The sequence below is a fragment of the Macrobrachium rosenbergii genome, chromosome 27, assembly GCF_040412425.1.
Source record: "Macrobrachium rosenbergii isolate ZJJX-2024 chromosome 27, ASM4041242v1, whole genome shotgun sequence".
In the NCBI taxonomy this organism is placed as follows: Eukaryota; Metazoa; Arthropoda; class Malacostraca; order Decapoda; family Palaemonidae; genus Macrobrachium; species Macrobrachium rosenbergii.
In genome coordinates this window covers 19,584,509-19,611,573 of record NC_089767.1, presented here as the reverse complement: position 1 = coordinate 19,611,573, position 27,065 = coordinate 19,584,509, and the positions used below count along the sequence as shown (strand labels likewise).

Here is a 27,065-nt window from a genome sequence, read left to right as displayed (position 1 = left end):
TGTTGGTCTAACAGCGCACTCACAGTAAGAGCAAAATGAGGTAGTGCACCATCCTCCATGAAAATCAGGTCATCAATGTTACCCCAGCCAGACACCGTGGGGGGCCGCACGTAATTTTCGAGCATCTGAAGCCACACATAATATTCGAGCATCTGAAGATAGCGGTACGCATTCATGGTGTCACAGCAGATTTGGGCCGACGACTCTTGTTGCCGTCATTCCGCACCACACGGTCACTTTTGGTCGAGCTTGCATCTTCTTAACCGTCATTTTCGGATCGTTATCACACGACGCCCAGTAATCCCCATTGATGTTGTCTATTTAAAAAATGTTTTCGTCGTGGCTTCAGTGATACTGAAAATTCTAAAAGCAATTTCTAATGCCTAGTTACTTACCATGTATATATATATATATATATATATATATATATATATATATATATATATATATATATATATATATATAACCATATATAGTGCCTATCACCAAGGTATTAAAGTAACGAACCGTCAAAACTATATAGAGGGCCAATATTATCAGGTGTTATCTGTGTACTTGCGCAGTTCGGCGTTCTTCCACCAGGGCGGCGCTGCAGACTTCAAAAACGCGGGAACCGAACAAATGGAGTAGGTGCTTAGCGCGAGTGAGATTGTTTTCGTTCCTTATGTAAATAATGGTGTAATGCGCGGCTTATCATTGCTTAAATAGGCACAAGAATTCTTCAACAGAAAGCGGAATAACATTTCACAGGTAAACAAAGCAAAATCAAAGTTTTTTACCCATCATTTTGTGCTTGTCAAATGTGTTTGTTAGCAGTAGATCCAATTCCTCCGTGGCCATGCCTTATATTATTGTAGCGCATAAATGTATGCCACACATGTGGCAATTTAAATTTTGATATTAGGACATTATCAATATTCTATATGCCGCATAATCTAGCGTAAGAACGATCTAGCTCCTGTTTTTAAAAATGCTTAGTTAGTAGTAGGTAGGCCTAGTCCTGTAGGTGACTGGTTGAGTCAACATGTCTCAGCATGCGACTCTGATGCATAAGGACACCTCTGCATTTTGTCAGTCATTAAGCATTATATGTGCAGTATGTCTGCCTGTAGGACACGGTCTATTCTGTAATTGTTTTCAGTTTTAGACATGCATAGGCAGTGTTAGTTTAACAAAAAACATATCGCCAACCGTGGTTTCTTAACGAGATTCCGAAACGTCAGTGTCACATTCGGTGATAGTATTTCAGGACGACGTAAAGAAAATGTTGGAAACAACTTCTATTATTCGATTCAAAGTAAAATTAGCTGTACCAGATCTGGTTTAATTTGTGCTTTCATCAAACGATATGTCTTACAGAATGGTGATAGCAAGAAAATGAAATTGGTTGCCTAGGCTAGACCTACGCTCTCAAACTATCCATTTGATAAGGTACTATATCATTTAAACCTTTTTCTAGGTACAGCTTATTTTCCAATGTATGAGTACAGTTTTTGTATGATAAAAGTTTTTGAATCATCATAGCAAGGAAACGAGGATGGTAAAAACAAGGAAAAGAGAATCTTAGCCGAGCAAACGTTAGACCTATGCTCATTGGTTTGTCATATATTTCTATTGTTTAATCCTTCTTTTGAGAATAATTGTATTCCAAATATGTCAAAATTATCTCCTCATGCCATTCCTTATTTAACAATTATCCAGACTTATTCCAAAGCCTTAGAATCGAAAGAAATGATTTTGCTAGCCTTTTCTATCGTTGGTTTGTTTACAAGGCGCTTTCTAACATTTGAGATAGACATCGGAACAATAATTTTTTGAAATACATTCCACAGAAATGATTAGCTTAATTTTAAGAAAATAACAAATTCTCGTAATAACCAAACGAGAGGGGAAAAAAAGTAATGTGGTGCCCTAGAGTCTGCCTATAGGCTATGGTACTGTTATGCTGGTAACGCTGGGCAGGGAGATCGGCGGCTCACGCGAACATCAAACTAAAATTATGTTCTCAGTTCCTTGCCCATGTTTAGTACAGACTACAACCCCCACCCCGACCCCCAACCCCACCCCACAACGCACACACACTTTACGCGTGCGTCTACTGTTTGTTGACGAGAAGTGGTGTTTTATTGTTACTTATGTAAAATGTTTTTAGTAAAATCCGAAACAGATACAAACAACAAGCGAGCGTTACACAGCTAAGTATCACGAATCAGCTCACATGTCGTATAAAGACACAATTGATTTACTTGTCGAGTTTTTATGCTTAGAATTTCAATATCCATTTCTAACCACTTGAATGCAAGATGGGGAGGTTTTCATTATCAAATAATAATGACAGAAAACGCTGAGGTTATCCAGAAAAAAATTATAAGACCCATTCGCTAGGATTCTTTATCCAAATGAATTTAGAAATTTATCCCATTCAGGCGACAGGAAACATGCTATAGCTTGCATTTTAGGTTATTTTGAGAAGTGGCAAAAGCCTTATATAGGCAAATACAATAGCAGTTGGGAATCTGAACCCAACTAATATGTTCTTTAATTTAAACATCCCCGTAGCGGAGTAGCTCGTTCCTTACATTTCACGTGGTGTACTGTAGGCATTACGAAAGGTATTTTGCAATGCGCCCCAGCTGCACCAACTTTTGAGCCTTTTACTTTACCTCCATTCCCGCTTCCTTTCTTCCGTCTTATTGCCCAACCTAGTCAACTTACTTTTTCACTGTCGTGAGCGCTGAATTGCTGAAAGTGTCCCGGTGCTTTGCTTTATAGCCTAATTTTCAGGAGGATTGGACGCATAATATTTTACGTTCCTAGGTATAATGGACCACCAAAGCACAGTCTAAACAAAATTATTTGCCTGGCATGGGGAAGGATATCTTAGAAAATACCATTGCTCAAAATTGAAAGTTAAAGTTTAATATTTCCCAGTCACAACTGTTTTGAGGGGATGCAAGCGCACTGACGAAACGAGCTGGTTACAAAAAGCACACAGTAGGCAAAGCGCATAGCACAAATACACCGCCGAAAGACCGGAGAGGAGAGTATTAATAATAAAAGAGAACACTCTTCAAAGACCTTTTTGGTGAAAATCACAGCAAATCTCGTTAGGAGAAAAGCCATGTGCTACGGCAGCCATGACAAACCATGCAAATTGGCCGTGAGCCTCTTCAAAGAGTTGTTTGGAGAGACACGCATCGCGAATTTCTCCGTCCGTGTTCAGTTATGGATATTTCGTGGCGTTTCCCAAGGCATGCGAATCATTTTTGAAAGGGCATTTTTTCTTTTTCTTTTTCATATTTTTTACCCAGGTGCCACTCTCGTTTTGAAGATCTTAGCTGAATGGGGAATGGGAAATGCTTGCTTTTTCCTAATCTTCAAGTCTTTGGCAATGTCCTGTCCGTCACTCTCTTTTTTACTATTTGCAAATAATATATGATCATTTGAACATTAAACATTAGAACTAATTTAGTTCACTGGCATAACGAGAATGAGGATTGCGTTCGAATCTCAGATAAGGATGAGGGGATGTCAGTGTATCCTGTTATTTCTCAGAGCAGATATTAAATGGAGCTTGAATTCACAATAACACTATATCCACAGATATATATATATATATATATATATATAATATATATATATATATATATATATATATATATATATATATATATATATATATATATATATAATATATACACACATATATATATATATATATATATATATATATATATATATATATATATATATATATATATATATATATATATATACTGTGTATACATGCATACATATATATAATATATATATATATATATATATATATATATATATATATATATATATATATATATTTACAGATGCACCACAGGGAGAAGAAAATATATATCTTGACCAGTTACTTCTATGTAAAGACGAAACCGGCCAGGGCTTACAAGTGTATGTATGTACGTAGCCTTGAGCTCTATAGAAATCAAAACCGCTTGACCGATCCAGACGAAATTTTGCAGGTAGCCCTTATTTGATCCTAGGTTTCAAACCCGTACCTCCGCCCCATTCCCTTCTCCCGTCCCTTTGTAACTAATGTGGAAAATAAACTCTAGGGTTTATTATGCCTCATTTCATGCACTCGACACCATAGGAAAACCCGTGTCCCCTTCCCTTTCTCCCATACCCCTTCCCTTTGTAACTAATGTGGTGAATAAACTCTACGGGTTTATCACACCTCATTTCATGTACTCGACACCGTAGAAATACATTATTCAAAATGCTCTCCTTTCCTGTCATTAATAATTCCGTAACAAGGTTTGTGTTTAGGTTTGGTGGGTGTGTATTTAGGTTTATTGGGGGTGTTTGTTTAAGTTTAGTAGGGATCTGTATAAGTTAAGCAGGGGGTATGTTTATGTTTAGCAGTGTGTGTGTGTTTAGGTTTAGCAGAGGGCGTGTTTAGTTTTAGTGGGGGTGTGTTTAGGTTTATTAGTGGGTGTTTTTAGGTTTAGTGAGGGGTGTGTTTAGGTTTGGTGAGGGTGTATTTAGCTTTAGGAGGGGGCGTGTGTTGAGGTTTAGTTGGGGGCCAATTAGATTTAGTGAGGGGCGTGTTTAGGTTTAGTGGGGGATGTGCATTTAGGTTTAGTGGGGGTGAGTTTAGGTATAGTTGGGGTATGTTTAGATTTAGTGAGGGGTGTGTTTAGATTTTGTGGGTGGTGTGTGTTTAGATTTAGTGTGGGATATGTTTAGGTTTAGAGGGGATGCATTTAAGTTTAACAGGAGGGATGTTTATGCTTAGTGGAGGATGTGTTTAGGTTTGGCGTGAGGGTTTAATGTTGGATGTATTTAGGTTTAGTGGGGTTGTGTTTCTGTTTAGAGGCGGATGTGTTTAGGTTTAGTGGGGGTGTGTTTCGATTTAGGGGTGTGTTTAGGTTTAGTGGGATTAGGTTTAGTTGGGAGTGTGTTTAGGTTTAATGGGGGTGCATTTAGGTTTAGTGGGTGGTGTGTGTTTAGGTTTAGTGGGGAGTGTGTTTAGGTTTGGTGGGAGGGTTGTTTAGGTTTATTGGATGGTGTATTTAGGTTTAGTGGCTTCACGTTTTGGCTTAGCGGGGGATGTGTTTAGGTTTAGTGTGGGTGTGTTTTGGTTTAGTGGGGGTGTTTTTTGGTTTAGTGGTGTGTGCTGAGGTTTAGTGGGGGTGTGTTTTGGTTTAGTGGGTTGTGCTTAGGTTTAGTGGGGGTGTGTTTTTGTTTAGTGGGGTGTGCTTAGGTTTAGTGGGGGTGTGTTTTGTTTTAGATGGGTGTGCTTAGGTTTGATGGGGGTTGTTTTGTTTTAGTGGGGTGTGCTTAAGTTTAGTGGGGATGTGTTTTGGTTTTGGGGTGTGTTTTAGGTTTAGTGGGGGTGTGTTTTGGTTTAGTGGGGTATGCTTAGGTTTAGGGTGGTATTTCAGTTTAGTTGGGGGTTGTGTTTAGGTTTGGTTGGGGGTGTGTTTTGATTTAGGGGATGTTTAGGTTTAGTAGGTGGTGTCTCAGTTTAGCTGGGTCATGTTAATCAGAACTACAGCAAGTGTTACTTCCTTTCTAAGGTAAATGATCTGATGTAATTTAGAGTTTTCCCAGGCAGCACTGGATTGGTCAGCTAGTATATATAAATGTGTCCATGTGTATACATATATATCACATACACAGGTATATATATATATATATATATATATATATATATATATATATATATATATATACAATATATATATATAATATATATAAACATTATATATATATATATATATATATATATATATAGCCTCGATGGCTCATAGTTACAGCAGCATATATCAGGACTTCGTAGAGGTCTGTGGCGCAAAGGTCAAACCCGCATATACTGATCACTTTGCTATTTAGACATCCCAGGATTATAATGTAATCAAAGGTTTGCTAAAAAGCAAATGGATGTTACAGACTAAATACACATACAAAACAAAGTACAACACCTTTATAACAAACATCTCAATCTCGAACTCTTACCCGCGCAATCACCTCGCTGCTGGGAAGAAAGGGCGTTGGGTGGGTATGATTATGAAACATATGTACCGGGGTCTGCGATGTCAGGCATGCAGCCGATCGAGAAAGGTCTACCCCAAAGCCAAATCAAAAAGTCCTTCAACAGGCATCCTTACCCCATACAAAAGAATAAAAGCACGTTAAAAGAAGAAGAAGACAGTTATATATATTTGATATATTTATATAGGATATATATATATATATATAATGTATACAACAAAACATTATATAATATATATATATGACTCGGCAGGGCAAATATATATTGTATATATATATATATATATTATATTTGTCTTATATATATATATATATATATATATATATTAATATATATATATATCCATCTATATTATATATAATGTATACACAAAAAACATTATATATATATATATCGTTCATCATTTCTTTATATAAATAATATACACCATAAAAGCTATATGCTTTCAATCTGCCAATTACAAATTGCTAAAAATTAAGAAGAATAAGAACAGTTGAATCTTCCTTCAGTTTTGCCTTACACATCACTTTGAACTTCTTATAATGCAAAAACTCTGACCCAACTCTTCAACAATCCTCACTCAGTAAAGTTGAGGTCGTTAATCTTTTGATATTTTATATAGGATATAAAGCTGCACTAGCGACGCAACAAGGCGAAACCTTACTGACTCGGCAGGGCAAATATTATTCTCGAATGAAATTATTTTGTCTTGAATTAGATTCTCATGATATTAAACCCTTGATCCATCTACTTCATGTTACCTTTCCTAAACCTGAGGTCACCCTCGTTCATCATTTCTTTCACAAATGAACCATAAAAGCTTAGTTATAAGAAACCATTAGGGGAAAGCCAAGAGAATAAGAGGATTTCCTTCATTTTGCCTTCACCTTTGAACTTTAAGTGCATATTCTCTGTCCTTTCCTCATACGTAAGTCAGATTTGAATATTAAGCAGTGAAGATACAATGGAAGCCAAATAGTAATGTTATATATATATAAATTATATATATACATATATATATATATATATATATATATATATATATATATATATATATATATATATATATATATATATAAATATATATATATTTCGTTTCCTGTTCTTTTATACGTAACTGTAAATTTCTGTTAGTGAAATTAAAACTTTCCCGTATGTGTCTATGCCTTCCCTTACATGACATGAACTTAGGATACGCGATCTGTCCCAAGCAGAAACAGGAATCATTAAAAAATAAAAAAAACAGAAATTTCATTATAAACTAAATCCTGCTTATATAGCAGTATTTAATAATACGTATGCGATAGTCTCCTTTCTGAGTATACAATTTTGAGATTAAATTCATATACATTGAAGCTGGACAACATTATTAAAGAAAAAATACTTTTCGCACCAAGGAATTGAATGTTGGGAGGTCTCAGCTATATCAGGCTATAGAGGTTAAATGCTGATTAGTAATTAGGCAACTGAAAATTGAAAAATCGAAGTGTATTGAAAAAAATGGAAAGCGGTGTCGGAGTATTTTAATTTCTTAATTTTATTGTTCTTGTGGGGAATAATATAGTTGTAGCAAGGGAACTTTCGTTTCCAAGCAGTGGGTGATTTGCGGGTAATCGATGCTCTGTCCTCGATATTTTTGACGATTGTCAAGCCAAAGTTCGGAAAAGAATAAAAATAAGATGAGTACGAAGAACATCAAGAATATTCTGAGCAACGGCATTAACACTTAATTACGTTGTAATTATATTAATTATTGTGACAACAGGAATGCTAGTAATAATAGAACTTTAGAAAATAAATAATTTCACCATTGTAACCGATGAAATAGAATCATGGAACTTTTTACAAATTAAATCAGGTCGTCATACCTTTTTCTTTCCTTTTGAAAATGAAATAACTTGTTTAGTATGACGTCACTGTTAACTAAGAGTGCACCCACGCTTAAGCAAAACTTGTCATAAACACATGTCGACAACTTATCACATACATATTAACAAACAGGTTGAAAACAGGTTAATGACAGTGAGTGGATAACGAATCATTTGCAAGTGATGGATAATCGTATGAAGTACTGGTTAGAATTACTGGTAAGTCGATGGAATTCTGTTCGACCATTTTGTGATATGTATGCGATAATTTGCTGGCGTGTGTTCATGACATGTTGTACTGTAGTGTGGCTGCACCCTTAGTAAATCAAATATATTTATGATGAACCGATAAGGGAAAACAAGAACTTACCATAAAAGAAACATAATTGAACGTCGCCAGCAGACCAATAAACGACGCCCGTACCACCTACCTATTTGCGAGGGGCCTTAAAGTTCGTTTGCTTTGCTTGCTTAACCTCAAGGCTTTTCACCTGGTATGATTTGCTGTCATTTTCAGCTGAGCTCCGTGACGAGTATCTGCACAGAATATTAAAAACTTTCTGGTCTCTAGGTCTTGCATTTATTATGCCCTTTACCTACAGTGCTATTCAACACTGGGGTCTTCCTTTCAGCATATTCATGGTTTGTGCGCCTTGTTCGGTAGTAATCAGTCGATGCTGGGGTTCTTCCTGCCATATTTTGAAGTCGAATAATCATTATTAGATTTTATCCCATTCCTACAATCGTAATTATCATTTATGTTTTATATTTTATTTAGCATGTGATGTATTTTGTTCCTTTCAAGTTTTGAAGAACTTGGGATTTCTAATTTTAATTCTACAATACTTACCATGAATTCTGTCAAAGACTTTTATTCATTTTCACTAACAGCAAATACTTAACGAGATTGATAAAGATTTTTTAAAATGAAATATATAAACAAATGTTAGTTACCAAGATGAAGTATGTTTCTCAATTCATAAGCGAATATGAAATGAAATATGACTGCATGTCCGATGATTAAAAACTGTACTTGTACATCTGCATAAGTAAAAAAAATTATTTCTCAACAGTAAATCTCAAAAACTTTAAATTTCGATAACCTACTTCATTAAGTATTTTCTACCAAAAACAAATGTTCATTTTATAACATGAAAATAATTGTACTCGTCACGCGGACATATAGACATGCTTTCATATTCAGGTCAGAATATTTCTACCCATACAGTCCAGAGTAAATACGGGAAAAAACAAATGAATGGATAAATAAATACCCGTGTGGAGTTAAATGAATTTTCATATAATGGATGAGTCAACTGAATCGGATGCCCATTCATTTATTGACAAATACACAGCATTTCCAAAAAGCCTCTAGGAATATATTATTTTTTTAATGCATTTTTGTCCCCTATTCGGACCATATCATTTGTACCCTCTCTCTCTCTCTCTCTCTCTCTCTCTCTCTCTCTCTCTCTCTCTCTCTCTCTCTCTCTCTCTCTATATATATATATATATATATATATATATATACATATATATGTGTGTATATGTATTTATATAATATATATACATACGTATATACAATTATGAATCTTTTTTAATTGGAAAACGAATAACGTAGGCTTCAAACCTTCGTTTTGCTGCTGAAATATATTTCAGAATCATACAATTTGAATTTGATTATTATGAAAAGAAGGATGGTGACATTTCCAGTAATGGAAACTTCCCATTGAAGGCACTGCGAACAATAATAAAGAGCAATTTAGTAAAGTTTACGAAGGTGTATTTACAGGTTTGTATGTGCGATAAATGTTTAGGAATTTTCAAACACATGTTTGTGCTTAATTTACATGTATATATTTGACAGTTGCAATAAACAGGTGTGGCACCTTTCAAAATTTTTTCTGTTCCTTTTTGTGTTCACCTTGAAACAAAATGGTGAAAGTACCAAGTAAATAACTGTCATAATAAACTTTCATATGGAATTTCATGCTTGGTCAAACAAAAATGAGCCCGCTTAGACGTCAACCTCAACACTGAATTTCCTCCCATTTAAACAGATTGGCTTTCGCATTGTGTTGTGGTCTCTGAGGATGTTGACAGCTTATGCTGGCTCCATTTGAATGGGTCTCAAGGCATCGTTTTTTGTGCCACTCCTCCTTTATAAGACCTTTCTTCATACAGCAATTATATATGGCATCCTTGGGTATTCAGTCTTTTGTGGGATGATTATCATGGCCACAAAACTTGCAGGTCCTTTCTAGTGCGTTTCTTGAACATTTCTTGTGGTTGAGTGAGATCCTTCTTTCTCTGTTTCTGAATAATTTTCTGTTTACTTTGTTAATTATGCTCTTCTGCCCCGCTGTGATGTCATCAAATTCTGAACTACTGAACTTTTATTTAGATGACCTGCTTTGAGAACTGTTGGCCTCCCTCATACAGTTTCTCTGGTAAAGTCCTGAACCACTTGAGCCACTGACATTGGAATAATGAGATATTTCACCCGTAGGAGACATAAGGTTTCATGAACCTCCTCGCTGTTTACTTAGCAGCTTTTTATCTTGCCACATTCAACCATACCCATAGGATCCTCCTTCCCTAGCTCTGCACTTTTCAGCTACCTTAGACGCAATAACTCCTTTTCCTTCTTGTTCCTGCTCTCAGATCCGTGTGACTTTTGTCTCACTAAATGCCAGAATATCCACTTATCTCTCCTTAAACAAATCAGTTATCATAAATTTCTTTTAGACTGCAACGCATCCACGCACCTTCAAACCCGAAGCCTGTATCTTTATTTATCTAGTTTTTGGCTCTATGCAGTATCAGTCAAATTTATTGGACAATGAACCTCTTTCCATTGGCCATTTTGTGACTTTCACGCAAGCAACTTTATTTTTTTTTCATTATCAATCATAAATGTTAACGACGCTGGAATTAGTTTTATAGTAACAGGCTCATCTAATATATATATATATATATATATATATATATATATATATATATATATATATATATATATATATATATATATATGTATATGTATATATATATATATATATATATATATATATATATATATATATATATATATATATATATGTATGTATATATATATATGTATATACATATACATATATATATATATATATATATATATATATATATATATATATATATATATATATATATATATATATATATATATATAAATATATAAAATATTAAATTTAGCTCACTTTACCATGGTGTCAAAGGACACATCCATTCTTCAAGTTATGACAAACTTGTATATCAAGAAGAGAAAGATCAAAGGGCGTTCCGGTGAAGAATGGCTCCAAGAATTTTCAGAATTTCAAGACTTGGGAAAAACGAGTCATCTAAGGCATTAATTTCTGAGGTCCAGGTCTCCTCGTACTATGCGCGGGAGCGGTGGTGGTGGTGGAAGGAGGTGAGGCATCTCTCTCTCCATAATGCGGAAACAATGCTTCTTGATAGAGGAGACAGAAAGAGAGAGGAAAAGAAGCACAGTATTTTAGACAATTATGAAAGCGATCTTCACGTTATGCAGAATATATTCTTATATTGGTGGTTTGCTTTTTTGATCTTGACGATGAAATCTAGGATTCAGAATTTTAGCCCATATTTAGAAGACAGCCTGCATGTAACTCTTTTTTCCTTTGTTTCAGTTGGCTAGAGGTTTTTCTGAATATTATTTGGCTGAAGCAAATGTTATGGTAGATAAATGTTTAAGTTGGAGAGCAAGTGGAGAAAACGTAGATACAATGGCAATTAAGAAAACAGGGAATGATTAAAAAAAATTAAGGGGACCATACAGGGGAACAGTAGATGAAAAATGGGCTTAGGTTAGAATCAAGAAGGTAAGAAGAATATATGAGAAGAGTGTAAAATTCTAGAATGGTGCCATGAGGTCAGCAGGGAATGCTTATGATTTTAGGAAGTAGGAGAGAGGGAATAAAGAGGATAAGTGGTGGGATGAGGAGAAGAACAATTTTGTGAAGGAAAACAACCAGAAGAGATTATCGGGAATGCATTTAAAAGATGGAAGGAAAGATTTATATTATGAATAATACTTTAGAAGTCCCAAAGTAAAAGTCATTGGCCATGTCTTAAAAGAATTTTATGAAGAACAACGCCATAGAGTAGATTATGTAGTAAGCAAATATACTGTTTCGTATTTAGATATAGAACCACATCATTAGGCCTGTTATGTACTAAAAATTTGGTAGGTAGCTCCACCACTTTTATTATTATTATTATTATTATTATTATTATTATTATTATTATTATTATTATTATTATTATTATTATTAAATTATTATTATTATTATTAATGTAACATGTATATATTTATGCAGCCGTGAGTTGTTACATCAAATGACTTTTGTGTTCGCTCACACATCCATAGGAATAAACAGGTAGGTAGAAATGCATAAGTATACTATTGTATACTCAAGGTTCAACTCCCCAGAATATTTGCATATAAATTAAATTTGCGAAATATTCTGTAAAATTAGAATTAGTTTGCTAGATGATATACCATTGGGCTGTGTATTTGAATGCTTATAAAAAAACCCTTGCCATCTTTATAAGCCGACGTAGGTAAATTTTCCAAGCCTGTTCAAATCTTCATGAAGCCACTGAATCTTTTTTCTGTATTATTGGTTTAATCTTTAACGGTTATAAAGCGGGGCTCTCTTTATATTCTTGTCTGCATTCGTTTTTTTATTGTTCTTGTTATTATTATTATTGTTTCAATTACAGCAGCTTTGTCTCTGAAACAATAGAGCGGTTGTTGAGGATTTTCTGTTAACTATTTTAGGTGCTTTTGTTTCCGAAACAATGGCGTATTTGGCTGAAGTCGCTGCGGATGATACACGCATGAATGTAGCTTTCCCCGCGTTGAACAAAGGTACTCTTCTGGGCTTGATTGTCAAATGTTGTTGTTCCCAAAATCAGCTTAAGATTGCTTTTAGGATTTAATTCAGATTGCACTTTGCTGTGTGAGGAAGCAGGGATTCACACGTGTACTCATTGTACTGTATGTGAAAGTGTTTTTTTTATTACAAAGGTTTCATTTCGCTGACTAAAATTCGTGCAATACATTATCACTATATGGTCAGATGCAATTTAAGCTGTGGGATACTTAGTTCAGTTATCTTCTTTTTCTGTTTTTTTTCCCTAACTAAACAACTGTCAGTGTTAGTTTGAATGTCTCTTGTAATATATCTACACACACACACACACACACATATATATATATATATATATATGTAACGAGACAGAATTAACACCCTTTTGAAGGTGTACGTAACGTGCTCCAACGATCTTTAATCATGAAACGGAGGCGTATGAACGTTCGCTCACGGCAACATCTATTTTACCTCTTTCTCTCTCTCTCTTCTCTCTCTCTCTCTCTCTCTCTCTCTCTCTCTCTCTCTCTCACCGTGTATCACCTCTCTCTCTCTCTCTGTGTATCATGCCTCTCTCTCTCTCTCTCATCGTTTTGAGAAGTTCACCCACCCGAATCTCACTCATTCTCACCAAATCAATTAAATGGACCATTTAAAGAAACGCAATAGTTTCTACAAAAATAGGTTTATTATTCAAATAACCCAACAAGAAATGAACAAAACAAAGCAAAGATTAAAATGCATAATAAATGAATTATCGAGTTAGATAACTAAACTCTGAACTGTAAAACACTTCTGAGTAAAGAAGTCTCACTATGGCTAATAGCCTGAAAAATATCCAAACTCACACATACTCCCCAAATCAATAACTAGTCATGTCAAAGCAGTCTACACATGTTATTCGAAACAGTCCACACTATCCACCGACATCTGTCCACAGACATCTGTCGGAAGAATCAACCATGATAGAAAACTCCCAAAAATACATGAAATGCAAAACACAATAATGGAAAGTGTAAAATGCATAGCCAAGATATGGCAAACGTAACATGACAAAACAATAATATAAAAGAGGTATGAATATTCATATTAAATCTCCCACACCAGTTCAAAAGTTCATAATGATTAGAAAATCATGGTAAAAAATCACAAGTTCAATTTCCTCCCATAAAAACAGAGATTTCAAAGTCTACCTTATCTGCTGATTTAAAGCCTGGATCCTCTCCAAAGCTACGTCTAGACAACTGCAGTTCTATCACGTTAATGCACGATCAAACTCACTTTTAGGGCAGATTTTGGCGTAATCTAGATCAAATTAACGCACGTACTCACGAATATACATAACACTTCGGAAGATCACCTGACCGGCAATATTGCTGAGAATCAAACTATTTGTTGAACACAAAGATTTTACCTCGAGTCTCTCGACCTAGTTCCATCTGACTCCATAAATTCTTTCATCACATCTTAAAGCATTGAAGCTATGAAATGCATATATGTGTCCTTTAAAATTGTAGCAGCCATATTTTCTGAAATAGAGCTCGGCCACCACATAAGAGCGTCTCGCTCTCCTTAACGGCAAACTAAAACAAAAGCATATGTATAAAACATAACAGATAGAGCTATGCTCAATTAGCAATGTCTACTGCACTGCAGCTTTAAGGACTGCTCTCATGACGCACTTCCAAAGTCACTGGGGTTGAGTTCTTAGAGCCTTTACATGTAATCTTACAAACACGAATAAGCTTTACTACTCCCACAACAAGAATTATCAGTAAAATAGCTATTAAGACAATTAACCCATTACTGCCTGAATTTTTTTCTTAATTTGTTTTATTATTTAAGTTTAATATGTATATTTATATGGTATTATCATATATTTGATGATTTTTCATGGTATTTGTCCATATATAGGACCTACTATATATAGTAGGTTAGGCAGATAAGGGGTACACATTTTTATTGAGGAGACTATTTTCTATAATAAAATTTTATTGGTATTTTTTCATTACTAGGAGGATGTATTAGAAACAAGACACTCAATATTAATGCGTTTATTACGGAATAATACAAAGAAATATTGCAGTTTACTGCTAAAATTTGTTGCATTTGCAAAAGCCCTGTTACTTTTGCACGTGCTGACAGTATTTGAATATGTGAAATGGATAATAATTCTTACTTCTACAAGTGAAATGTTTAACAGAAAATTGTGATATTGTAGAATAAAAGAGAAATAAAACTGGTTCATGCTTTAGAGAAACTTCATTCTTACTTAAATTTTGAGATAAATTCCGTGATATCACACAATAACAAACCAGATACTATAATTAGCAGTGTTCTAAAGAGCACGACGATGATACTCAACAAAGCATTTCACACACAATGGAACTCCACACTTCATACACCCTTGCGAAGGACGAGATTTGCAAGAAGATAGAGCACATTTCCAGGCCTGTTTTCCAAGGGGTTCGACGAGGTGACCAATATTGTCATAACGTACATCTGGAATAACCCGAGATGACTGTCTTGGCCGGCCTATTCCCAAACGTGGTTCTGCCTGCTGAAGGTATGTCCTTGCAATGTAGCGCTTGAATGACAACAGTGGAAGGTTGCTTTCATCAACACGATGCAGAAGCCAGCAGTTCTGAATCGTTGCATCAATCACCCAAGAAAATATAGGCCACCACCACTTTTTCATTCTAATGGATATACGGTAACAATTGATGTTTTGGTCCATCCTATCAGTGCCACCTATGTGCCTGTTGTAATCCCCGATGAGATAAGGTCGACTTACACTAATTTTCTTTTTGTCCTTTGCTGACCATCGAGATACACTTTCCAGAGGATAAACTGGAGAAATATTTGATACCACTGAAACTACTGCATTATCCTTCCAGCGTACCAACAAGATCTTGTGAATACTATCCACAACAACATCCGTATCTCCTCGAGGAACCTTATTCATTTCGTTTGTGGAGTTTATAGGACAAGTCTTCGGAATTCTGTTGTTCCTTATTGTTCCAGTTGCTCCATAGTTTATCTCTCGTAGGTGATTTACTAAAGGTAAACTTGTGAAGTAGCTGTCGAAGTAAAACCTCACTGGTATATCTTTGATGACTTGGTAGTTTTTCGAATAAAATCATCAAAGTGCCCCCACCTTTTCCAAACCTTTCTTCATAGTGACGATTCAACCCGAAGGCTGTCCCTTGGTATACATCAAACGTAGCTAAATATCCAAGTGGCGAATTTGGGCACCAAGCTTTAAATCCAAATCTCACAGGTTTATTCCGAATGCACTGTTTGCATCCATGCCTACCAAAATATTCTATCATTGCTTCATCAAGTGCTATATGTTGATCCATAGGGTAAGCCATGGCAAATTTTGTGTTCAAATGGTTCATTAGAGGTCGGATTTTTGCCAGTTTGTCATCCTTGTTTAGTGCCTGATTATCAGTGAAATGCAGAAACCGTAATATTTCTTCAAATCTATCACGTGACATTGCCTTAGCAACGAGTTCGACTCAACATCAGCATCCAAAGACCAGTATAAGCGGCGACTTGGTAATGTGTGGTATCCTGAGAGTATGAGAATGCCAAAGGCCACTCGCAGTTCCGAAACAGAGATGGTAAACTGTGCATTTTTTCTCGCAAGCATACCTGCAAGATTCCTTGGCAATCATGTTCATTATATCTTCATCAAAGAAATATTCAAATTTCTCCACAGGTGACTTTCCTTCAAATCTATGGCAGGTGGCGGTTTATCATACTGTGTTTGATTGACTGAAAATCGAATATTACTTGTTTTTTCCAGTTATATTCTAGAGACATCTTTTGGCTTGTTTTCCTTTTCTTTGATTCTTGCTGCTCCTCTGCACAATTGACATTACTGTTTTCCACTTCATCATCATCTTCACCTAAGACTCTCCCATCATGAAAGACTGCTTCAGCAGAGGCTCTTAGTTGATTGGAATTTAGATTGTCAGCTAACCCCACCCTCATCTTCTTCCGCCGAGTCTTCATCAGAATCCTCTCTGACTTCGGGAGGAGTAATAAAAACTACAACAGGATCCTTTTCCTCTTCATCTAAAATGTCCAGTATTTCCTGTAGATTCAAATTTCTGAAAAGAAAAATTAGAATTTTCAATAATAAAGTAAAAGAACAGAAAGAACCAGAGGAAAAGGAAAGAAAGAAAAGAATAAAGAGAAAGAATAAAGATAGAGAGAGAGAGAGAGAGAGAGAGAGAGAGAGAGAGAGATAGAGAGAGAGAGAGAGAGAGTTTTGTCTTATATCATGTAAGTTGAAAATTCACTGGTAATATAGGACAACCGTAAAAATATTTACTCATATATAATGAACTTTTTAGACACATGAAAAACAAAATAACTTACTTCTTACGCTGGTCCATTCTGCTGAGATAGTAACAGGGAACTGAAAGTTTGAAACTACCGAGGCATTGTTAGCTGGAAAGTCACTTCACCAGCAACGAGGTATGCATCCAAGGACCAGAAAATAGCGAACAAGCAGTTTATTCTAATGAAGAAACAACCAATTTGCTTTAGGTGATACTTTTCTAAGATTTTTTCCTGTCCGTTCCATATTTTGTCTTCATATCTGCCTGACCTACTATATATAGTAGGTAATGAAAAATAGCCTGTAATATTTATGCTTCAATTGCTATCTCAATTTCTGATATATGAATTGATTCATGGTTTTCAGCGTCATGATATGTATCAGTATAAAGATGTTTAATGAACTTATGTAACCATGAGCTCAAATAAAAAATGTGAATATATAAAAACATTCTACATATCTTTGGTATTTTGTCAAAAATAGAAAAATATGGATACTTCAAAGAAAAACTCCTGTTTATATTATTGATTAGATTGAAAAGAACTCAGGAATATGCAAAACAATAAGAAAAAAATAAAAAATTGGGGTGTAATTTGTCCTAGCAATTGTACTACTATATATAGTAGGTCAGGCGTTAATGGGTTAAAATTGTCGGCATAATATATTCCTGATACTGGAACATCACGGAATCGTCAATGTCTTCCAACGGTGGAACCGTCATTGGCACCTTTGGTTGTAGGTACCTCCACTGCAAATGCTCGTTATGCGTATGACGCATAATTATCTTCTCGGAACTGTTGAATACAGCACGGCTAAGTACGAGAAATTCCGTAGACAGGATTCTGCAGGATTAATCGAACTGCTCGGACCCTCGATGAACGAATGTCGTCGACTTGTTGCTCTGGCACATCATTGTAACTGCATACTCCTTGCAAAAACACGGCATGAAGAGTACTGGTGGACTCAATGTGGTAATCTCGCAGGAACTGTCTAAAGTCACATTCTGTCGGAGTCTGTCTATGAACTAATGATAATTCACAACCACCCACAGACACAACTCGCAACTGGAAAATACTACTGTCACACACACACACTTCTCTCTAACTAAAGTACAACTCGTCTTATAATCAACTCCCGAACCTTGATACTGATCTCCCAAAAATGAACATGGTCTCTAATCTATCCCATGTCACTACTGAGTCTCCCAAAAACACTCGAAAAAGGTCTAATAACAAAAAGGTTTCACGTTACTGAACCAAACAAAACTACTAATGCAAAAATCAAACACTCACAATGTGAACTAATTCCAAGTTTGTATCTCAGAATAATCACAGTCAACTCACCACTAAACACAACAACTCTACGGAACTCACTCATAAAAAAAAAATTCTATCCAAACACTAAAAGGTATCATATCTCGTAAAAGACATGAAAGTTCTACTCTGGTTAGCAAATATTTCGCAACACCTGACTAACTCTCAACAAAATAGCAATTGACGTAATGGCAATCGCTCCCATGATCTCAACAACTATAACTACTCACAATACAGCTCCCTTTATTTAAAAAAAAAAAAACTGGAAAAAAAATCCAAATACTCAAATACGATCTCCCAACCCGGAAAAAAAAGATCAGACTTGTTCGGTCCGATATACTAAGTACCTCCCCAAAAAAAAAATAATCTAAACAACACACACATTGCGTCAGATGATGAAATACATCATAACACAATAACACACTAACACACTCACACCTGGGTCAAACCTCGTATGAAATTAGCCCATGTCTCAATTCCTAAAATCATTCGAAAACAAATGACTAAGAACTTCAACATCCAAAATGAACAAGAGACAAAAAAAAAATTTAAAAAATAAATGTCATATATATACAAATATCAACCCACTTATCCCCCTAACTATATACAAACGTTCCATTACATCCCAACTTTCTTTAACTTCGAAATATGGGTCAATTTCGTCACTCCAGTGTTTACATCTTTAACTACAAATCTATTCCCTCTTTTGATCTCTACAATCTCAAAGGTCCGTGGAACTTCGGACTTAATTTATAATTCAGATCATTCCGAACATTCACTTTAACAAACACTCTATCACCCATCGAAAAAGCTACTCCCCCTCGATTTCGCGTTACTTTTCTCTACCATTTCACGCGAACTAAGTTCAAGTTCTTTACTGATACGTGCAAATCTTTCTCTCGCTGTATTTATCAATGAAGTGACCGTAACATCACCCTGAACACACTCTGGTAACAAATCAAAGGTCCTTTCAACTTGTATCCATACAAAGCTTCTGCTGGAGATATCTTAATTGTGTCATTCATCATAGTATTGATACTATATCGCACTTCATCCAAAGATCTGTCCCAATGTGTATCGGAACCTCCCACCGTCATGCGCAAAGCTTCGATTACTTTCCGATTCGCCCTCTCACACAACCCATTCGCTTCAGGTCTATACGGGATTATAGATACTTTCTTTATCCCCAACAAATTAGCAAGACCGTCTAAAGTCTTATTAATAAACTCCCTACCATTGTCTGTGATCAGACATTCTGGAACACCATATCGACAAATTATCCCCTTAAAAATGCTATAGCAACTTCCTCAGCTGATTTGTATTTCAGTGGGAAAATCTCGACAAAGCGAGTCAACTCATCAACAACTACTAATAAATGTCTATAACCATAAGCGGACTCTGAGAAGTTACCCAGAATATCCATATGCACTCTCTGAAACGGCCTATGTGGTATGGGATATGAACCCAAACGACACGACACTGTCGTCGCTGGCTTATTCGCATTGCAAATAGCGCACTTCTTCACAAAGGCTTCTACTGCGGAAAACATATTTTTCCAAAAGAACTTTGACCTGACGTTTTCATACGTCTTGTCTACACCCAAATGAGGAGAACCAAATTTACAATGTACAATGTCTAGAACTTGTGGTACTAGACTCTCTGGCACGATGATTTGTGTAATCTCACCCATGCTTCAGAGTACTTCGCAAGTTATACTTAACTTTTCTCACCAATAAATTATTCTCAACTCTAGACCAGAAAAAGGCAACTTATACCCTTTCTTCGGAGAAACTCCTTAAGAAATGCCTTAGCATCTGACAACAATTTATCTTCATCTTGCTTTTGTTCCAGCAAGCCTATGTCCCAAGTGACATTTTCACCCGTAATATAACACACTGCGTTACTCTCACTATCACGAATAACAATCTCTCCCGAGACTGCCGACTCACTATTTCTCCCCGAAGTATGCACTGTAGGAACGTGTATGTCCTCTACATGCGATCTCTCAGAACTACTAATATCAGAGACATTAGACACCAAATATTTACTCTCTTCTCCCACACAGGATTCGGTGTGTATTTCCTCATCCTCGACCGGAAAATATCTGCTCAATGCATCTGCAACTACATTTATGCTTACCTTCAATGTATTTGAGGTTTGCATCAAAATCTCTCAATGTTAGGAACCAACGTGCTCTCTTGGGCGACAAATTTGGCTTATTAAAAAGCTCTAACAACGGTTGATGATCTGTAAAAATCTCAACTTTATTTCCCAACAACATCTTAAAATGAACAAGGCTAGAGACGACTGCGAAAGCCTCCTTGTCCACAACTGACATCAGCCTTTCGTTACTACCACGCGTTTTGAACTTTCTGCTATAAAAAGCAATTGGGTGTAATTTCCCCTCAAATTTCTGCATCAAACACGCACCTATACCTTCCTGACTCGCGTCAGTCACTAAGGTGAACGGTTGACTAAAATCTGGAAACTTCAAAATTGGTGGGTTCACCAAAGCGTTCTTAAGCTTCTCAAAAGCTAATTGTTGACTATCACCCCAAACAAACTTAACGTCTTCTCGTAACAAATCTGTCAATGGCGACGCTATTGTAGAAAAATTCCGCACAAAACGGCGAAAGAAACCCGACATACCTAGGAACGAACGAATCTGTTTCCTGGTTTTGGGAACTGGAAAATTCACAATGGCTTTAACTTTCTCGTCATTCACTCTAACTCCCTCTTTAGAGATAACATGTCCTAAATAGACAATTTTTCTCTTCAGAAACTCACATTTGGCCAATTTGACCTTTAACCCAGCGAACCGTAATCGCTTAAGGACTTCTTTTAACACCTTTAGATGTTCTTCAATTGTATCTGTGCATATGAGAATGTCATCCATGTACACAAACACCGACTTTCCTAACAAGCCATGAAGCACTGTGTTAACCAGTCTAGTAAATGTTATTGGGGACCCTTGTAATCCAAAAGGCATCCTATTAAACTCGTAATGTCCCTTTGGTACCGAAAATGCTGTATATTTACGGCTACTCTCACAAAGGGGAACTTGTAAAACCCTTGCATAAGATCTATAGATGAATATATATTCTTGCCACCGATCTCAACAAACAAATCAGGCAAACAAGCTACCGGATATCTATCTGGGCATGTTTTTTCATTCAATTTACGAAAATCTACACAAACTCTGATACTACCGTCTTTCTTAGGAACTGCAAGCAAAGGAAAATTAAACGGAGAATTGGACGGTCTAATAATGCCTTCCGACTCCACTTCTGAACTTCTTTTTCTACTTCTTCTCTGATCTGAAAAGGAATTCGATATGCTGGAATATATATGGGATTTGTACCCTTTTCTAGGCGGATTGAATGTTCTAAAACATCTGTAACTCCTAATTTATCTCCTTTCAAAGCAATAATATCTAGATATTCTTTCAACACTTTCTCTACTTTATCTGAATATTCAGGATAATCAACTTTAGCCAAGTGTTCATGTAGAACCTGACTTCGGAACTGTTGCTCCTCGTTAGGAAACATATTCCCGTCTCCACAAAACCTCACTAATTTATGCTCTTCATTAAACTCTTCAAAATCAATTACATAAGTACCCTTGTGATATTTTTTCACTGAGTCTTGATAGCTAACTAATTCTACTGAAGTCACGCCTGCGACTGAAATTTCATTCACTGACACGGTACTCACGACGTCTTTGAATTTCTCGGTTCCCTCAACAACGCACACTTGAGAAGGAAACTTTTTCTCTTTCAGCGACACTTTAACTAATGTAGGAACTCGCGGTTGCAATTCAACATCTTCCAACAAAAATCCTTTGAAAGATCTTTGCGGAATATCTTCACTCTCTAATGAATGTGTTACACATGTCTCAGACTGTGTCTTAAGTTTCTCACAAGTTTTTTTCCTGTGTATATATGGAACAAAACAACCCGACTCACCTATTGTAATCCCCTGAACTCCCGTAAGAATGTCGATGTTATGTCGCATACAAGAAGGGTGTCCTAGCAAAACCATTTCACCTAAGGCTAATCCTTCTATGACCAAAAATGGTTCTACTATTGTCTTTCCACCGATACAAAGCGTAAGAAATGACGAACCTAAAATATTCAGTTTCCTCGCTTGTACATCACACACTGTCTCACTAGAAGGGACTAATTTGCACTCTGGAAACCTCGAGTGAAAAAGGTCAGCATTTACTAAGTTAACTGAGCTACCAGAATCAATGAAAATAGAAATTTCATTGCCATTAGAGAATCCACGTACAATCGGCCTAGGTTCTAGTGACTCTACGACCTGATTAGTCATTATCCTGTGTCTGTTTTCGAACTTATCTTGTGAAAATTCTGCTGTACCTTTGTGTATCTAGAACTTGCATCATGTGGAATTCTCCTGTCATATCTAGAAAAACCTCCCCGTGACTTCCCTGAATAATCTCTATTCTTCGTGGCTGGGCAAAATCTCCATCCATGATCTGAAGATTTGCAAACTGAACAATATCTCACTCTGCAATTTGACTTACTATGGCCTATTTTATCACAATTAAAACAACGTATCGTTGTGACTGATCTCTCTGGAATTTTCTTCGATTCTACTCGTGCACATGTCTTCGCTGTTGCATCATTTCCCGAATGCGAGCGACTATCATTATTCTGTGGTTTGGACACCGCAGCTGACATCTTTGCACCTCCTGTACAAAACTACTGTCCAGTGTCGGGCATTTTGCTAGATTTTTGTTAATCTGTGCAAACAAAAAGGATTCATCTGTATCCTGATCAATTCTCTTATCAAAACTATCTACAATTACATCTGGGACTGACGTTAAAAAGGCAAGCAAAGTGTAACAATCTTTCAAAATTATCTAAGGAGATATTATTTCCAGTTACCCATGGAGAACCTGTTATAGATTTCTTTAACTCAACTACTGCATCAAATAAATTCGCACTGTATGTGACTAGTGAATCATTGCCTTTGTTTATTTTGAGAAACTCTCGCAAATTCCGAACTGCGCATTCACGTTGAACTCCGCCATAGGTAGCTCGTAGAAATTTCTGCAGTTCATTCCAAGTTTTACACCTTCTGAACCCGAAACTGCGTGCTCGTTTTCCAATATCTCCTTTATCTAAATCCAGAAATGATTTAGCCTCTGTTAAAGCTTCAGCGCCATTCGTAATTTTCTTGGAATTCAGATAATTGTTCACTGACTCAATGAAAGTTTCTATATTTTGGGTTGGCTTTCCATCAACTAACCCTTTAAAATTTGTAATTCCCCACAAATGTTCGTCACTTTATGCACCACAATTGATTGGGATGTGCTTGCTGCATCGTCCGGCATTTTGTGAGTAATCACACGCCCTGAGCGTAACAACATAAAAGAGAAACCAACAAGAACACTAGAGAAAAGCACAAGTTACCCCTCTAAAGAAGAACAGAAAACGGCGTTCTGCGCAACTTACGAGAATGGGGTACTTACCAATTTTTGAAACAGAAAACGAAGTACCTATCTCTCAACTTGCTAACCTGTGACGTCACCTACTCGACAGCGAAGCAAAAAAAAACCCAGCGCGTTTCTAGTTGAATCATCACTTTGCGTAATTAACTCACAATTGCCACTATTCACACTTATTTGGGTATCTTGTTAACCCCAAAATTGCTCTAGAGATCATCCAGATCTATTTCACAACTCCCCACTCCCAGTACTCGAATATAAACGGAAAAAAGAGGAAAGGTTCCCCGCATTTCACACGTAATCACGACCTACTCAGTCATTCAACACTGACCCGTCGCCTTAGCTCTTAGGTGAAGTCGCCTATGCCTTGGGCATCAACGTTACCAATTAGTCTATTAGTAATCTCCCTCTTTCGCCATCATTAAAGACATTAAAATCATGCTGCCACCATTTAAAATCAAAAGACACCCGCTGCCGCCATTTCATTCAGACACGGCTGCCACCATTTATTCAGGAAACAGCGTATGAACGTTCGCTCACGGCAACACTTACATCTATTTTTCTCCTCTTTCTCTCTCTCTCTCTCTCTCTCTCTCTCTCTCTCTCTCTCACCGTGTATCACCTCTCTCTCTCTCTCTCTGTGTATGTCACTCTCTCTCTCTCTCATCGTTTTCCGAAGTTCACCCACCCGAATCTCACTCATTCTCACCAAATCAATTAAATGGACCATTTAAAGAAACGCAATAGTTTCTACAAAAATAGGTTTATTATTCAAATAACCCAACAAGAAATGAACAAAACAAAGCAAAGATTAAAATGCATAATAAATGAATTATCGAGTTAGATAACTAAACTCTGAACTGTAAAACACTTCTGAGTAAAGAAGTCTCACTATGGCTAATAGCCTGAAAATATCCAAACTCACACATACTCCCCAAATCAATAACTAGTCATGTCAAAGCAGTCTACCACATGTTATTCGAAACAGTCCACACTATCCACCGACATCTGTCCACAGACATCTGTCGGAAGAATCAAACATGATAGAAAACTCCCAAAAATACATGAAATGCAAAACACAATAATGGAAAGTGTAAAATGCATAGCCAAGATATGGCAAACGTAACATGACAAAACAATAATATAAAAGAGGTATGAATATTCATATTAAATCTCCCACACCAGTTCAAAAGTTCATAATGATTAGAAAATCATGGTAAAAAATCACAAGTTCAATTTCCTCCCATAAAAACAGAGATTTCAAAGTCTACCTTATCTGCTGATTTAAAGCCTGGATCCTCTCCAAAGCTACGTCTAGACAACTGCAGTTCTATCACGTTAATGCACGATCAAACTCACTTTTAGGGCAGATTTTGGCGTAATCTAGATCAAATTAACGCACGTACTCACGAATATACATAACACTTCGGAAGATCACCTGACCGGCAATATTGCTGAGGAATCAAACTATTTGTTGAACACAAAGATTTTACCTCGAGTCTCTCGACCTAGTTCCATCTGACTCCATAAATTCTTTCATCACATCTTAAAGCATTGAAGCTATGAAATGCATATATGTCCTTTAAAATTGTAGCAGCCATATTTTCTGAAATATATATATATATAATGTATATGTATATATATATATATAATATATATATATATATATATATATATATATATATATTCTTTATATATGACTGTATATACATATACTATATATATATATATATATATATATATATATATATATATATATATATATATATATATATATATATAAATTTGTATATATATGCTTCCAGTCCTTTTTTCTTCTTTTGATAAGCCTTCTGTGTTAATGGATATTGTTACGTCACCAACTAACTTATTGTTATTACTCATTCATTAAAAATCCCTGTAAACCTGACTGATCTGGTAACAGCTCGCTAAGCTGAGTATAAGCGTATTATGTGCACTGGGAGTACTGGGTAAGATTTAACGTTCTGTTGGTAAATATTCTGTAAAAGTGGCGGTTTGGGGAAATTAAGTTTTTAGTCTTAAAAACTAATAAATATTGAGAATTCACAGAAGATTTCCTCTGTCAATAGAGTGACGTGAAGCTGGGAACTGCCGAAGAATACTGGAACCTGTTCGAGTGCCACCATGGCCCACGCTTTCGAGGAAGGCTCTTGAAAGACGGCAGCGTCTACCATGACGTAGCATGGCCAGCCTGCGAATGTTGCGAGATGGGGTCTCCTTACTCGGGGTTCCGAGATGCCACGGTCGCCGAAATCTGGCAACTCTTTTGTGAGGAGATTTACTGACCAATGTGCGTGACACTCCCAGATTTTCTTCAGTTCCAGCTCCTTGGCTATTTATAGATATTACCATCTGCCTTACCTAAACTCAAGGAGAGAATCCGCGTTCATTTTTTCGCCTTCGGGGATTTACCCTAGTGGAATTTGGAGGGAAAGGTGGGAAATAAGAGGTCTAGGAGTGATAGAGTCGGTGTTTATTTACAGATTAAAATTTGAATGCAAGTACAGTTTCACAGATCTATCTGAAACTACTTTTCGTTGGATATTTCTTTTCTATATATTTTATCCCATTTTAGCGGTATTTTGCACATAACGTTTTAGATACAGTCTATTAACACTCATTATTTACGTTAAATGTGTACTCTTTAGACTGAAAGTATTTTCTTTGATGACTGTATGACTTATAGTATATATATATATATATATATATATACATAAATATATATATATATATATATACATAATACATTTATATATATATATATATATATATATATATATATATATATTTATATATATATATATATATATATATATATATATGTATAGATATAATATATATGTATACTATATATATATGTATATAAAATATATATATATATATATATATATATATATAAATATATATATATATATATATATATATATATATATATATATATATATATATATATATATATATATATATATATATATATATATATATATATATATGTGTGTGTGTGTGTGTGTGTGTGTATATTTATGTATGTATATATGTATATATATATATATATATATA

General features: G+C 35.7%; 1 long non-coding RNA gene across 1 annotated transcript in view; it reads left to right on the top strand.

Annotated features, from left to right (window-relative positions):
- Window positions 1-578: 578 nt before the first annotated feature.
- Window positions 579-27,065, top strand: part of LOC136853259 (uncharacterized) — a 143,360-nt gene continuing 116,873 nt past the window's right edge. The window contains exon 1 of the long non-coding RNA XR_010857399.1: window positions 579-750. This is a non-coding gene — a long non-coding RNA (uncharacterized lncRNA). The remainder of the gene's footprint in view (window positions 751-27,065) is intronic.